The sequence below is a fragment of the Strix aluco genome, chromosome 1 (genome assembly GCF_031877795.1).
Source record: "Strix aluco isolate bStrAlu1 chromosome 1, bStrAlu1.hap1, whole genome shotgun sequence".
Classification (NCBI taxonomy): domain Eukaryota; kingdom Metazoa; phylum Chordata; class Aves; order Strigiformes; family Strigidae; genus Strix; species Strix aluco.
In genome coordinates, this window is record NC_133931.1 from 13,764,132 (window position 1) to 13,779,137 (window position 15,006).

Genomic DNA, 15,006 nt, shown 5'->3' on the forward strand with positions numbered 1-15,006 from the left:
CCCTTCCAGACTGTCTTTATAATTCCAAATTAATCTTGATAGAGGTTTCTGCTGAATTTGGTAAATTCTGCATCTCTCTTCCTGCCGTGACTGAATTTGGCTTCATGGTTTCCTTCAGTTACCTTGTGCTTCTTGACACCAGGAAAACTTATTGAAATAGATTATGCATCTTTCTCCCCTGTTGGTAATATTTCAATTTCACAGGTTTCTTAAACCTTGAACAGTGAACTTCTGACAAAGTTTAAGGGGAAAAAAAATAGTCACTCACAATAATCTCATTAGGAAAGTCATATAAACCAAGGGTGTATTTAGCCATCAGCCAAGTCAGAAAAGTGTTTCACCTGAAAGAATACTGTGTTCTTCAAACATTGTATAGTTTTGGTTTTTTCATGATAGTATACTTTGAAGTGCTCATCTTATGAATGCATTAGTTGTGATAACTTGGTTGCAGGTACCAGGAACATTAACACTGCCTATAGCACTCTGCCTTACACAGTGGCATGTCTCATCTCTGTTTTGCAGACCAATCCAAGGATATAACTTTAAAATAATTTTTCTCAAGAAAAGCAGAAGTGAGAGGATACTGCCGTATGTGCTCTGGCCTCTGAACTTGTTTGGTAAGAATTCATGACTCAAAGCAGGGAACGAGAGGTGTCATGTTCTCCCTAGATATTCTGCTACAAATGTTGAGATGATTGCTGTTAACACGAGCAAATGGAATTTCACAAGAGAGGCAGATGCCAGCCAGGAGGTCTAAGAGGAACCTATGGCACTAGGAACTCACTCAGACAAAATCAGCTCTAGATGGAAACTAAGGTTCCAGATTTTAGGAACTAAGTATTATTCGCATTATAGTCATCTTACATCAGCCCTGTTGCAAAAATTAGGACATTCTGAGAAATACAAAGACATTCAGGACAAATGCAATTTAGGACATTTATTGAATTATGCAAAGTTTCATAAAAGTCAAGGTATCATCTGATTCTCTAGTCTGCACTTTCTGGGCAGGTAAGGAGTTTGGCTTCCTTTCGTCTACCAGGATCTCCAAGAGCAATCTCAGTTCCCCTCTAAGTATCAAAAATCCCATTTTAATGACAGAAGGCAAAGGGACAGAAAGAGGAAGAGATCATAGGCATAGTTCACATAGTAAATCTGTGGCACACCAAGGAAGAGATGTAGATTAGTACTAGAATGATGAGATCTTTCTAGGACAAAATCAATTTCTGAATTATCTTCTCTTTTTTTGTTCTTTAAACATTCAGTTCTCTCTAAACTGCTATACTTTTTGTTTTAATTTACAACTATTGAATACTACAACTGGATTGTTATGACTAACATCATCAACTTTAGCAACATTCATTGCCTGAATTTTTGTTGCATCCAAAGATATGAAGTCAGATAAGGTCCTCATCATGTGAGATGCAGTACATACACATATAAGAAGAGCTAATTTCTCTCATAAGAACTTTTCTGTCTAATTACACAGAAATGAGGAAAGATTAAACATCCTGAACAGGGTCCCACAGTTAATCTGTGGCAGAGTGAGGAATCCATTACAGACCTACTCAATCCCTGCCCAGTGCTCTCCTCACTGGCCTATTTCTCCCTCTGTGTTTATGCTGTGTTAAACACAGCTAAATAAAGAATCACACGGACTGCTAACAGATTTTTTGGCTACTTGAGGTGTTGTAAAGCAATTAAAGATTATTCTATCAACCTTATGTGGGAGTACCTGGACTCAGTCTTCCTTTTTTAAGCAATCTCTGCAAGAGACTTGAATAAGGACCAAACTTGATTTGCAGTTAGGTGTGATCTGTGCAGGTACAAAAGAATCTGGCCCAGTTTGAACCCCAGAGAACAACCTTCACCATTAGGAAAGAGGACAATAATATGTTTTACTGAAGAGTTATTTATCTACATTTAGAAAGGAGTCTCAGTCAACTGCCTACAAATTCTTTCCAGCTGCCTAAATTTGCTGGCTTTCAGAGTTCAAAGGCAGATCTAAAAACATCACCTAAGCAGAAGGAACAGCACAGTAACATACTGTCAACGGAAGCTGGAGGAAAACATTGCATTTGCTACCCACTTTTAAGATGCTCTAGAAGTGGTGCAAGGTAATGTGAGGAATAAAGCTAAGCTGCCATGTGAAGACAAACAAAGAAAATTTAAATGTAGCTGGAGTGATGATGACTCATGTTACTACGAAAGGTGTCAGTGAGACAGATTTTTCTTTTCCCACAGGTTGTCTGTAAGATTTTGGTATAGAGGCTGCTAAGGACTTCTGAGCTTCCAAGTTTATCCCTTAAGAAATCTGGAAAAGAGGGAAATTTGTGAAACTGCCTGTCTGGATTGAACCAATGTTAAGGTGAGCTACATCTGTAAAATTTAGAGATTGGGGCTGTTTCTGTTTTTAATGTTCCCATTAAATCTCACTGAAGGGAGAAAGGAAAAAATACCTTGAGATTTAATTCTAAAGCTATTGCTATCTCTACTTCAGTCCTTCATTTCCCTTCTTGACCTGGATACATTAGCATACATGGTATGATCTGAGTAGAAATGCCACACTCATTGTACAGGGCACTTTTCAATATTTTTATTTAAAAAACCCCAATGAATTCCTTATTTAAGTGAAGAGCTACAATTATCTTTAATGCTCTACATAAAAAAAGAAAAACTGAAATTTAGTTCTCTAAAATGGATAATACTGCTTTTTGCTCCACCACTTACAAGAATGCAGTGCCTAGAAATGAAACTGCCTCTCCCAGCCCCCAGCTCTGGGAAGGGCACAGACGTCCGCCGTTTGGTCTGTGCTGGCAAAGACAGCATAGTGCTGCTGTTGAGAGGAGCGGGCGGGAGGACTGGGTTTCCCACCTGGGCTAGTCCTTCCAGTCCTTTCTGTGCCACCATTAAAATAACACTGGGATACATGTGGCTTTACACAGTCTTTATTGACCATGCACTACTCACAAAGAAATGATTCAGGTTCTGATCGACAACAGCTCTCCATCAGTAATTTTGGCCTCACAAGAATTTCTTTCAGTGACAAAAATGGCTTAGTCAACCCTTCTGTTTCCTTCTGCTCCTCTATTCCATCACCAAAGCCTGGCTGCTTGTCCTTTTTCCCATCACTCCCTTAGCAGAGCCTGTCCAACCATTTATTTGGCCACTCAGTGAACCAGGTCAGGGAACTGATCAGGGTTCAAAAACAAAACAACAAAACTTGCTGGCTTTTTTTTTTTACCCAGATCATTCCCCAGTTAGTTCACAGTGCAGCACACAAACTTAATATGAGAACATCTGTACTGGATCAGAGCACAGGTCCATTTGGTCTGGTGTCCTGCCCCCAGCAGCAGAGCAGACGCGCAGATGTTATCCGAGGAAGGATGTAGGACAGGGCAAGCATGCAGGAATGCTTCCCAGGAATGCTCTCCCAGCCTCCTGTGACTTGTGACTCAGGGATATCTTGAGTCAAAGTTAATGCTTTTATATTTAATAATCCTTGGTGGATTTTTCTTTCATTTAGGCTCCTTTTTTTTAAAAATTAATGGAAATATTTGCAACCCTACCATGCTATGGGCCATAGCTATGCATTATGCAGTCAATGAAGTGCCTCTTTTTGTTTGCTTTGGAAGTAGTACCCACTAGTTTAATTTTATGTCCTTTGATTTTTATACAGGAAGAAGCAAAAAACATCCATTCACCCTATTCACCTTTCTTGTTCCACTACCTATTTTACAGATCATTGATCTATCTCTCTCATTCAGCTCTTTCCCAGCCTCAAGAGGTCTTAAAATACCCTTAAGGGAGCTGCTCCATCTCAAGGGGATAGCAGAGGCAGCAATGCAATGCAGGTATAGATGTGCATGGCCAGGGATCCTGGTTGCTTAAAATGAGGGAAGAAATACTCATGAAATTAAGCCTTTAATTAATAAGAAATGTGCGTCTGGATAGGCAATCTTGTCTGCTGAACATGACTTAGACTTTTTATTCTACATCCTCCCTCCTGCTTCCTCTACCACTGCTTGCCAATGTCAACCAACATCTTAGAGCATCTCTCCAGTTCTGTAAGTAAATAAAGAAATCAAATCAATGATTTAATACATTTCTTTCTCCCATTGCTCAGTCCTCAACTGTCTTCTCTTTTCCTTTTTATATCTGAATGCATTTTCTCTTCCCTCCTTGGTAAACTGCAAATAAGTTTTGAAGATTCTGTTACAGCTGGTGGAAATGTTCACTAAAATTCACTGTTCACTATTTCTTTTTGCTACTCTAAATATAAAACATTTTTTACCTTCCTTTAGCTTGTTTTTAATAGATCTCCCAGTACTTCTTGTTTTCCATTTGTTTATATTTCTTAAAGGCCTCAGAACTACTCTTTACTATCTAACTAATTTGCCCTTTGTCACACTTTCCCTCTGCTTACAATAGGATTTAGCTTGCAGGCTCTTGCCAAACAAGCTTTTTAGAAATATTTTCCCATCTCAAACAGTCCCAATCAAAATTATGCTACTCATTACACGCTGTCTTAAATACATCTCCTCTAATGTCAATACTTGTGTTTTCTCCAGTCCTTCCCCAGTCAAACCCCAAAATCCATGAGAAAGCCAACACTTTTTGTTCTCCTGCCTGAATTATGCTCACTTGTGCGTGGACTGAGCTGCAGCCCCACGTGCCTTCAGCCCCAGCCATTGCACAGAAGACAGAGCTCAGCCCTGCATGGAGGAGCAGGATGGACTCTTGTATTTGTCTTGGTGCATGGCTCTTTAGCAACACTCTTCACAGAGCAACCTCAGAGGACATGGTGTGCTTTCTCTTTAAGCTGAGTCATTTCAAAGATCCAAAACATCCAAGACACAGGCAGAATTCAGGGGTTCAAAGACTGTCTCATTTCAGACCTCTCACTAAGCTGGTGCTTACCTGAGCCTGGGAGACAGCAAACACTGGGTTATGTGTTATGAACAAGCACAGTCATACAAGATTCTACAGCTTCCCTGTGCACTTGTGAGGCAGGGAAAACAATGCTGCCACCCAGGGAAAATGCTTCCAGTGCAGCTTTTCTGGGTGTGCAGCATCACCAAAAGGGTCAGGACTGACATGGATTGATTTGAAAGGCATCTACTCTTTCCTGAGTAACAGAAGGTGTTTCTTAAAATGACCTTTCATGCACTCTTTAAGGCATCCTTGCCTTATTCAGTCTGCAAGTGGGAGAAAGGAGGATGAAAATGTCTCTAAACAATTCTCTGAATAAGTTGACTTCTATTTTGTGCCATTATGCCAGATCTAAGCAGTACATGGACCACTGACGGATTTCTGCACAGAAATAGTTTTCAGCTTCACGCAGCCATCTCTGTTCTTAACAGAGCAAACCAGAGGGTAGAGGAATACACAGATGGAAGTTTTCAATGTGGGAAAAAAAGCGCTTTTTGCCTTAATATTTTTTGAAAAACATTCCCTTTTTTTGCAAGTTCGATTTTGAAATGTTTTGTGGAAATAATCACATGTTGTTGCGGAAATTAAGGTTTTATCACTGTGCACTGGGACAGAGTGTACAGACTGAGCAGGCAGCTTTACCTCTCTCAGCTTTAAAGGGGCTGTAGCTTGACTGTGAAACGTTTTCTTTTGCGGGATTGTTTTTTTCATTTTCGTTGGAGTGTGTATAAGGATCAAGTCATACTGCCAGTATAAGCTGTGGGACATTGTGACACCAGATCAGGGCCATAGGAGCCCTGAACCAGCTCTCACTGGAAGGGAAGCTTCAGTGGCATCTTGCCCCATCCCCTTGTCCCCTCACCTTGCCTGACAGTTCCCATCTTCTTTCTTCACTTATTGTGAAAAGGGGGAATGGTGCTTCGTTTCTGCATGGAAACAGGAGGATCTAAATACATTTTTTCACACACGCATGACTACTTCAAGTAGGTGGGACTCTTATGTCAAATATGTCCTGTCTTGTTTCCTCTGATGGTCTATACAAACTTCACACAGCCACCTAAGTGACTCCCCAATCCCTTTGTTGCCCTTAACTTCCATTAAATGGTCTTTACTGTGGCAGCCAAAATATTTACACTATATCTTTCTGCAGACTCAATTGCTGCCTTTCTGCCTTGTCTATCCCCAGGACCCCAGAGCCTTGCATGGCAGCGCTGTCTTCTGTCTCCCTTACCTTGAGCACAGTGAGCTGAGCTTTAAAAGTGGGCAATTCAAATTAGCAGTCATATAAAATGGGCTCCTTTTAGCTCCTTTAAAAGCTGTTTAGCTCTTGTCTCAGATCTTCTCTTGCTTTTCTTTCACATTGCCTTTAGAAGAAAGACTGACAGAAAAGATTAACTTGCTTCTGTCTGCATTGGATAGAAACAGATTAACACAGCTGGATCTAACCCTGGGGAGCCCAGCCTGGAAATGTATGTTAGCACAACCCCGGCAATAAGCAAGAGTCATTTGTGTTGATCTTTTTCAGGATGATGAGTTTGTGATTAACTCCTTTGTGCAGAGGCTGGACTGTGTAGGAAGCTAATACGCGGCAGGATGCTGATAGAAAAGCTCCTGAGGCATCAGCCCTCCTTCTTGCCATGCACAGCCCTTCAGCCGCTCCAACCAGTCTGTGCTGGGGCTTTAGCAGGGACTTTTGTTTCCTCTCTGTCTCCTTTGAGATTTTTTTTGTTTCCACCCATAACACTCACCACAAAAAATAGCAGGCAGCAAAGTTCCTGGGGGCCCAGAGCAGGGAATGGGGTGGCTGGGGAAGAAAGGAGAGCTCTCATGCAGGAAAGGTTTAGTACAACCCTCTCAGCTGAGGCTAAGGGGTAGGTAAAGTCCAGAGTGGTGGATGTGCAAATTCAAGTTGCATGCAATTAATTCAACTCCACAACAAATGCAAAAGAAATGTTACTGAGTCACTGGCAGACTGTTTCCCTGCTTGATCATTTATTTGTCTTTAGGGCTGGAGATTTGGGTTTTCAGCACGGGTTTATTAATCTAAAATGACTGTGAGTAAATTATGAAAAATCAGATAAAAATACATCTACTTTGTCAGGGGGCTATAAATTATAATGTGCAGGAGGAATCTAGGACACCTCAGATTTAGCAAACTGTCTTTAACAAGCAGATAGCAACTTTTTATATTCTAATAAAGAAAAATATAGTAGATCTAGGTTTACAGTTAGACTTCATGATCTTAAAGGTCTTTTCCAACCTAAATAATTCTATGTTTCTATGATTCTATGATCCTGCAGTAAGCACATTATGCCTTCCAAGGGGCTGACTGGAGGAACCGCAGCAAAGGGCAGGAGAGGGCATTGGTTGCATCAGGTCCACGTGTGGGGCGTGTGGTCCCCACTCACATTCCTGCCCAGGACCGACCCTCCGGCCTTTCTGTGCCCCGACTCTGCTGATAGCTGACTTGAGATAACATTATTTGCCAACCTCAAAGAAGTGTGGTGAGGAGAAAAGCATAAGCCCTCAAGGGGGCTCAGCACAGCACTGCTGAGAGCAGTAAGTTTCCTTCCTGGTTAAAATGGGGGTCCAGAGCAAGTCTTTCCTAGTAAAGTATATCTGCTGGATGAGCTGGAAGCAAAAGAGAAATAACATCAATATAGATATTCTGGGGTTCACATCTGAATTCCAACCAACATCTTATTAAGGTGTTTTTTACTGTTGGGCTTCTTTTTTTCTTTTGACATGGCATTAATCCAGGAGATTTTTACACATAACAATTTTGAAATCTCACACACCCCTAGGCTGCATGAAATATTTCTACACAGTATAATTCTTTGGAGACAGTAAATCAGACTGTCTGAGATTCATACCTATAAATTTTAATGAATACACAATATCCCTGTCACTTCTACATCCCTTGTCCAATGACACTTTTTCTCTGTTTCCAGCACATCTCATTCTATATCAAGGTGAATGAATGAAACAAAACACTGCTGACGTGGCAGTAAACAAGTGAGAAGGAAAGATTCTACCCTGAACTGGGGAAAAACATCATTCATTTTGCAGGCTTAGTGCCAAAAGTACTACCTTGCAGCTCCACTTATCTGATATTTTAGGGATTACATTCAGATAAGCAAGGATAATTGAAGCAATTTTCAATATCTTTACCAGACAAGCCAAAAGCATGACCTTATTTTAGATAACAGGTAAATGAGATTCAAATGAGGTGGGTTTTTTTGGTTGTGTTTTGTTTTTTTTTTTTTTTGTAACAGCGAGCATGATTAATTACTGCAGCAAATTAGCAGAGGAAGTGGTAGGTCTTTCAGCACTTCAAGTCTCCAGATGGTGTCTAGTGCCTGACTGGTGGTGGACATCTCTTAGCTAAACACAAATTTAGGGGCTTCATACAATTGCTTTGGAGCTCTATGGCTTGTATAGTGTATTTCAAGTAAGGTGATCCTACAACTTAAGTGTAACTGTACATTTATGATTTTTACTTTTATTTTTTGAACTTTGGCTGGCTGGAATATGTTCTGCTTGGTATCATCAGCATGAATTAAATCCCCATAAAACTGCTGAGGTTGATTTCATCAGATCACCTATAGGGGAATAGGGGAATCAATGGGATTCAACTGCCTGAGCCTCAGATGCCCCTGGGTGAACTGCTGGCCACAACAGCTGCTCCAGGAGAGCCGAATGTCCTGTAGCTGCTGTTGTATCTTCCAGTTCTGCACAATAGGACATTTCATATGACTCTAGACATCTACACTCTGGCAACCCAATCAAGCCTTCAGAGTCTAAAAGGTGATCAGAAAAGCTTATGCCTTCCTGACCCAAAACACAAGCAGGAATACATCAGTGGTGTTCCTCACTTACAAGTAACAGAGGTTTATTTCTGCTTCACACAGGAGCTATAAAGAGGTGACTCCAGCACTGTTCAAGTCTTTGGCTGTTGTCATAATAATCATGCATAGGAAACAAGCTAGGCTATGAGTTTTAAACCTCCTAGCTCTGGCAAACCAGAAACTCACATCACTAGTTTGATTTTGTACTATTTCGTCCATTTGGTTATAGCTCACACACAGAGCAGTTAGGGCTTTTCCCCTTAAGACCATAATGTCACAAAGAGAGCTGCTAGGACATAGGAAAGATCATGGGTTTTGCTGTAAGAATAAGACTTAGGAAAATGAGCAATCCACAAAGAAGAAACTATTTATATTTGCATTACACATTCCCACACATGCAGAAAACAAGGTCTTTCAGTTGACCCCTCTTAGACTAGTGCATCAGTTTATTATTTTCAGTGTGAAGCAGAGCACAATAGTTAATAAAATATGCTAATGAATACACATATATTCATTTAAATACATAATATACATATATTCATTTATGTACATAATATACATGTATTCATTTAGAAGTATTTCAATGAATACTTGTAAAGAAGTTCAAAAGTTTGTTTGCTAGCTTTTGTCCTTAAGAGGTTAGTTTATTTTTCTGTGGCTGGAGAAATAACCTATTACTTGCTCACATCTCTCTTTTCTCATTTAAATCAAACCTCCAGCATTTTACTGGCACCATTTGAAAACGTTATTGTTTTGGTGGAAATGTCACATACCTAATGGTTCTATGGGGAGAAGCAATACACTGCTTTAGTTGAAAAAAAATGCATGCAATAAAATTATGAAGGAATAAATGAAAACTTCCAGACCAAAGGAATGCAACGTTGGGCATATAGTGTCAGAATTGCTTGTGTGGGTAGGATAGCTTGCCTGTTTATTTCTAGACAGTTCACAAATCTGTTCCCACGCCTGGAGGCTGCAAAGCCAGCTCAGCACAGGAGAGGCAGTGGGTGTGCAGCTCAGCCTACTGTAAATGGGAAAAGGGGCAAGGGAGGAGGATTTCCTCAACAGGCAAGGAAAAAAAACCCAAATGAAACCATAGTTATCCCTGGTGGCAGTCAGGAGATTTGTGCCGCTGTTTATAAATCCAAGAAGATGTGTTCCCAAGCTGCAGTTCGAAGACTCCTTTGCCAGGGCCTTGTGGCTTCATCTTCCATGTATATAGATGTTCAAGCCAGTGGGTGGGAGATGGGCGACAGAGGGCTTGGAGGCATCCCTGCCTTGCCATGTGGCTATAACCAGCAAACACGACACCTGCATGTTACACCATCTGTCCCACAAAAGGAGAGCTGAGGAATTACTTCGAGGAAAAGGCTGAAGTGAACAGAAGTAAAACATTTTAAGTCATGTAGAGTGAAATCAGCAGAGCCTGAACACGTGCAGGGAGTTAAGTGTGAGAGCGGGGTGCCTCTAGTCCTCACTGCAATGCCTGGGGCCTGATTTTCAGCTCTTATACATTGCATCATTAGCCAGCATGACAGCCTGTCTAGCTTTCCTTTTAGATCCAGATTCACATCTGTCTCTTGGTGTAAACAAGAAGCAGTCTGGGAGTTATTCCTAATTTAATTTGGTATGGCTGGCATGAGAATCTGGTCCTTAAAACTCCTCATTGCTGGGAGTTTGAAGTAAAAAAAGTGTATCTCACAGCTTTTAAATGTCAGCCAGCTGTGGTAGCCTTTTCATTTCTGTTCATTTCTGTTTATCAACACCTTTCCCACCTCTTCCTGCTGTATTGAACTGGAGGAGCCAAAACTTGTCCTTCTGGACTCATCCCAACTACAGACCTCATTTAAATTTTCTCAAGTCTAGCCACAGCTGAAGTTGTTTCAGAAAAATAGCACAAGCCAGTGCTCTCAATCTGTAAGACTCTCCAGATTTTCTTTCTCTGAAATCTCAAGGCGATTCCCTGATTTACCTAAATTAACCTCCCCTATAGATTTCCCAAAATAGAACATCTCAAATACTCTTTGGCACAGGTTTCCACATAGAAATCAATCTGTAAACCAGCAAGGACTGAGACAAAGATATTTTTCATGGCCAACATTCAGTAAGACTCTCACAGAAAGCTAAATTTGCTCATTTCTGAGAACCTCTTTTATTAACTGCGTTTATTTAGAAGCCTTTATTTACTGAGAAGCTTTGAGACCTTGTTTAATTTATAGATCTTGCATAGAACAATAGCAGCAGCTCGGGCTGTGAAATGCCACTTTGTTGCTTTTTGCTGCTGCTGCCCAGAGTGTGAATGCTCATGATGGTGTCTATTTGGCTTGAACATGTCAGATGCAGACCAGACAGGATGCTGAAGAAAGAAACTGGTGTCCTTCATTTCCAAGGCCTGGCTCATTATGTATTCGGTGATGAATTTGCTCTGTTTATAAATTCTGCAGCTACCGCTTACAGCCATACCTGACATGAACTTGAGGAGCTGTAAGCAGAGCTCAAACAAGCTTCCAGGCAGTTGATTTTTCAAGAATATTGCACAGAAAACTCGGATTATGCATATGCAGTAAATGGCACGAGTGCAAACAGCAACATGCTTGTTAAGCTCTTTTACACACTGGAGCCAGTCAGACCAGCTAAAATGTCAGGCTAAGACTGCCACGAAGGAGGACCAGGGTCAGACGTGGGTATTGATCTCTGCCTGAGGTAGCACATTACCCCACCAGGGGACCGTGCAGCCATTACAATGTGTAATGGTGCACAAATGCTGCACTGCCTACAGCACGGACACGTGCACTTACTGCTGCAAGAACAGCTTCTCTAAAAGCCTCGTCTGCAGTCAATGGGAGATAGAGCCATGGTACAAGCAGACAGAAGCCCAGATATTCAGAGATAAAACTGAAAACATTTTTGGCAGCAATTAGGTACTTCATCACCTGCATTTCTGAAAGTATCTCTGTTGGGAATGGGTCACTGACTCACCTCTCCTCCTAACTGCCCACTTGGAGCTCACTAAAGCAAGACCACCTTGACCTCAGAGAGGCAGCACATTTCTGAGGGCTCAAGATGATGCCGTGGCTATAAGCCGGCTAGGGTGCTGACTCTGGACACCGCTATGATGGTTGGCTCACCATAGAGAGCAATAAGACTCTTCAGAGCTAACAGCGATAAAGCACAACTCGTTGATATTCACAATACAAGGATTGAGAATAGAGTGAGACCTAAAATGCACATCAGAGAATTAACCTGGTGAAAGCCAAGAAAAACCAGTCTTCTCATTAGCAAGATTGCTACAGCATGAGAAAACATTTATGTGCAGCTAGGCCAGCTTTGCCCTCCCGGGTTTTGCCAAATGCCAGAAGCAGCAGCTGTGTACTGGCCCCCCATCACCCTGCAGTGCCGCATCTGGAACCGCTCAGGGCTTTCAGGCAACCACCGTTCTCGGGTACATCTCCACCGCAGGACAACAGCCACCTTCCTTGGGAAGGTGTTTGGGCAGAGGGGACTCTCTGCCCCAACATCTCCCCCCTACCTGCCCTAGCCACAGGAAGCATGTGTGCTTTGCGAACCCTGAGGGAACATAGCAAGAATTGCTTAGGAAATGTTGGCGGCTTCTCTTTCATTCCTCATAACTTCATCACTGGCATACTATGGTTAAACCCTTAGGTCAGGACAAGCTGTACCCCTCACCTTTGAACTCTTGTGATCTTAAGGTTGTGGGCCCAGATTACCTCATGGCCATGCTTCTTGTATAGGGTTGTTTCAAGGAGAAACAAGCTCTATCTGCACCTTCCCTGTCCCTAGTCTATACTTGCTACCAGAGAGAGGTAGGAAGACTTTGAATCATCAGTGTGGGCCTCCAGCTCAAAGTTCCCTCCTGCAGAGGAGTTCCTGTCTCTCTGATGAGATCAGATTCTGCAGGATGAAAAGGCTGGATGACCAAATGAACAATCCTGTTCCCCATTTCTGCTGCCTTTCTGCACTTACACCCCTCTCACCTGTCCTGCAGAGCTTGGCTAGGCTAACCTTCAAAAGAATTACTACAGCTACTAAGGAAAAAGCATTTCAGGGAGTCCCACAAGCAGAAAATACAGGAGGGGATGGTCAAGGCTTAAACTGCAGCCAGACCTTGCCTGAGGATTTCCTCAGTACCCAGGTGGAGCCACAAAGCAGATATAGATTCCACATATATCCAGACAGTAGCAGCTCTTCCTCAGGTAGTCTCTGGTTTCTGACACTATGGAGCTCAGCTGAGTTCAGTTGTGCTTTTCTCCCTCAGAGATGTACTGCCTGTTTTAAACACAACCCTGTATAAATTTTATTTCCTTCCCTTGAACCTCATGAATGAAGTGTTTTGCTTTAGATTGGTGGGGAGAACATCCTGCTGTGTGAAGCCACCTTGGAAGCTTGGGTCTGCTCTTGACATGGTGGCCAAATGCAGTTTATGTTGTTGTGTATCACTTTTTAAAGGGTTTTCCAAATAGACACCTTCAGTAAAGTATATAAAACAGGTTTGAGTCTGGGAACTAAAGATTTGCTCCAGTTTTGCTATGATATACCTGAAATTTGAGACGGCATTCATTATTTCTACAGACATTTAATACAGTACATATTTAATTTGACTTTAACTGTTTAGCACAAAAATGGTATTTTTGTGTTGTTAGCTATCATTTTGTAAAATTAGTTTATTCTCAGTGTTCCTGACCTGCTGTCTGAATTGGTCTACTCTCATACACTGAAGTTACAATTTGAGTCTACACCTTCATTTTTCCATAGAATAGTCTGTTCCTCTCTTGAGGATGTATATGTCTATTAGTTTGCCTCTCTTCCAGCCTGGAATTCCACACAGGTAATGCCATTTCTGCTGCCATTAGTGGACCATCTTTCTGTTACTCTTGGCCTTCAAAGCGATCCAACTTTTTGAAGTTAGGAGCCAGATGCCAGTCTCAGGACATTTATTCCCATGTGCTAGAGACATTTAAAAATATAATAACAGGACAGAGAAGAACTCAAGTCCCTACAGGCAACAGACCTTGGGACTAGAGTCCTTTAATTTACAGTCTTCTCAAAGTTGTTGCTGGCATAACGGACAGCTGAGTAGCAAGATGTCACGGCAATGCCTTTTCCTTTCTGCTTCCATAGCAGTCTTGCTGGAGCACATTTCACTGTCCCTGCTGAAATCCAGGCAATCAGGGGAATGTGCTCCCAGTTTGATGGGAGGTAATGTTGGTCCATGGGCCAGATATGCTCCACAGACTGTCAACAGACAATGCTTAAGTAATAGTGTGGGAGCTCAAGGTATTGCTGCATTGCAGGAATTAGCTCCTACATAGTACTTTCTCTTCCTAGACTGAAAAACAGTAAGACAGATCACCACAACTTCCAGCTTCAACTTACAGGTGGTACAATCAAGGTACAGAGAGCTTAGAGAGCAGTCCGAAGTAATTCAGTAAACAAGCTACAGAGTCAGAAATGGAGCCCAGACACAATGTCCTATGCCAACCTGAACAGCCCCTTTTGTGCCCTGAGTTTACCTTCTCAACTCTATAAGGGGTCACAGCAAGTTTCTGCCAGAATAGATGACTTTTTGCACACAGGAACAGGCTCCACTGCAGACAGCCAACATCACCATCAAGGGTTGAGTCCATGCCTATGCCTGCCAGACTCAGCAGAAACACTGAACAAAGTTCGAAAATAAATCACAAGCATGTAGAGGGCACATGCAACCTTTTGCACCCACCACATCTGACCTTGGCTGATGATGTTAGCTCACATGAAGAAATACCTGGAGGCTCACTGGAGGCTGCATGGGAGTCTGAGACTATATGCTCTCTTGCTGATGGTCTATTACCCAACAGCAGACTTCAGTAACACCAGATTTTCCTGCAACTTTTGCAGATATATTTTCCAGATGAAGACTCACAGATATCATAGTTTGGAGATAAGGAGGGAAGAATGGGAGGCTGAGCTGCCATCACAGGAAATACTGCAAATGTGTTTGAAGTCATCTGACCACCCTTCTGTGCCAAAGTAACTTCAAGTATTTATGTACTTCCTCACATATAGACCTACTCTCTGATAGTAATCCCCTTTTCTTTTTTTCTAAGCAGTCTATTCCGGTTCTTAATTATTGTCACTATTAGAAAACCACTCATGCTGTCAAGTCTGCAGTTTAGGCTCATTGCTTCCTGTCACCTCAAATGTCTTTGGAGAAAAAATAATTTCTTTACCT

At 41.8% G+C, this 15,006-nt stretch overlaps 1 long non-coding RNA gene across 1 annotated transcript; it reads left to right on the plus strand.

The window, feature by feature from the left end:
• Positions 1–550: 550 nt before the first annotated feature.
• Positions 551–14,683, plus strand: LOC141932701 (uncharacterized). Its single transcript, XR_012625892.1, has 3 exons — positions 551–617; positions 2,242–2,365; positions 14,673–14,683. It is a non-coding gene; the product is annotated as an uncharacterized LOC141932701 (long non-coding RNA).
• Positions 14,684–15,006: the final 323 nt, after the last annotated feature.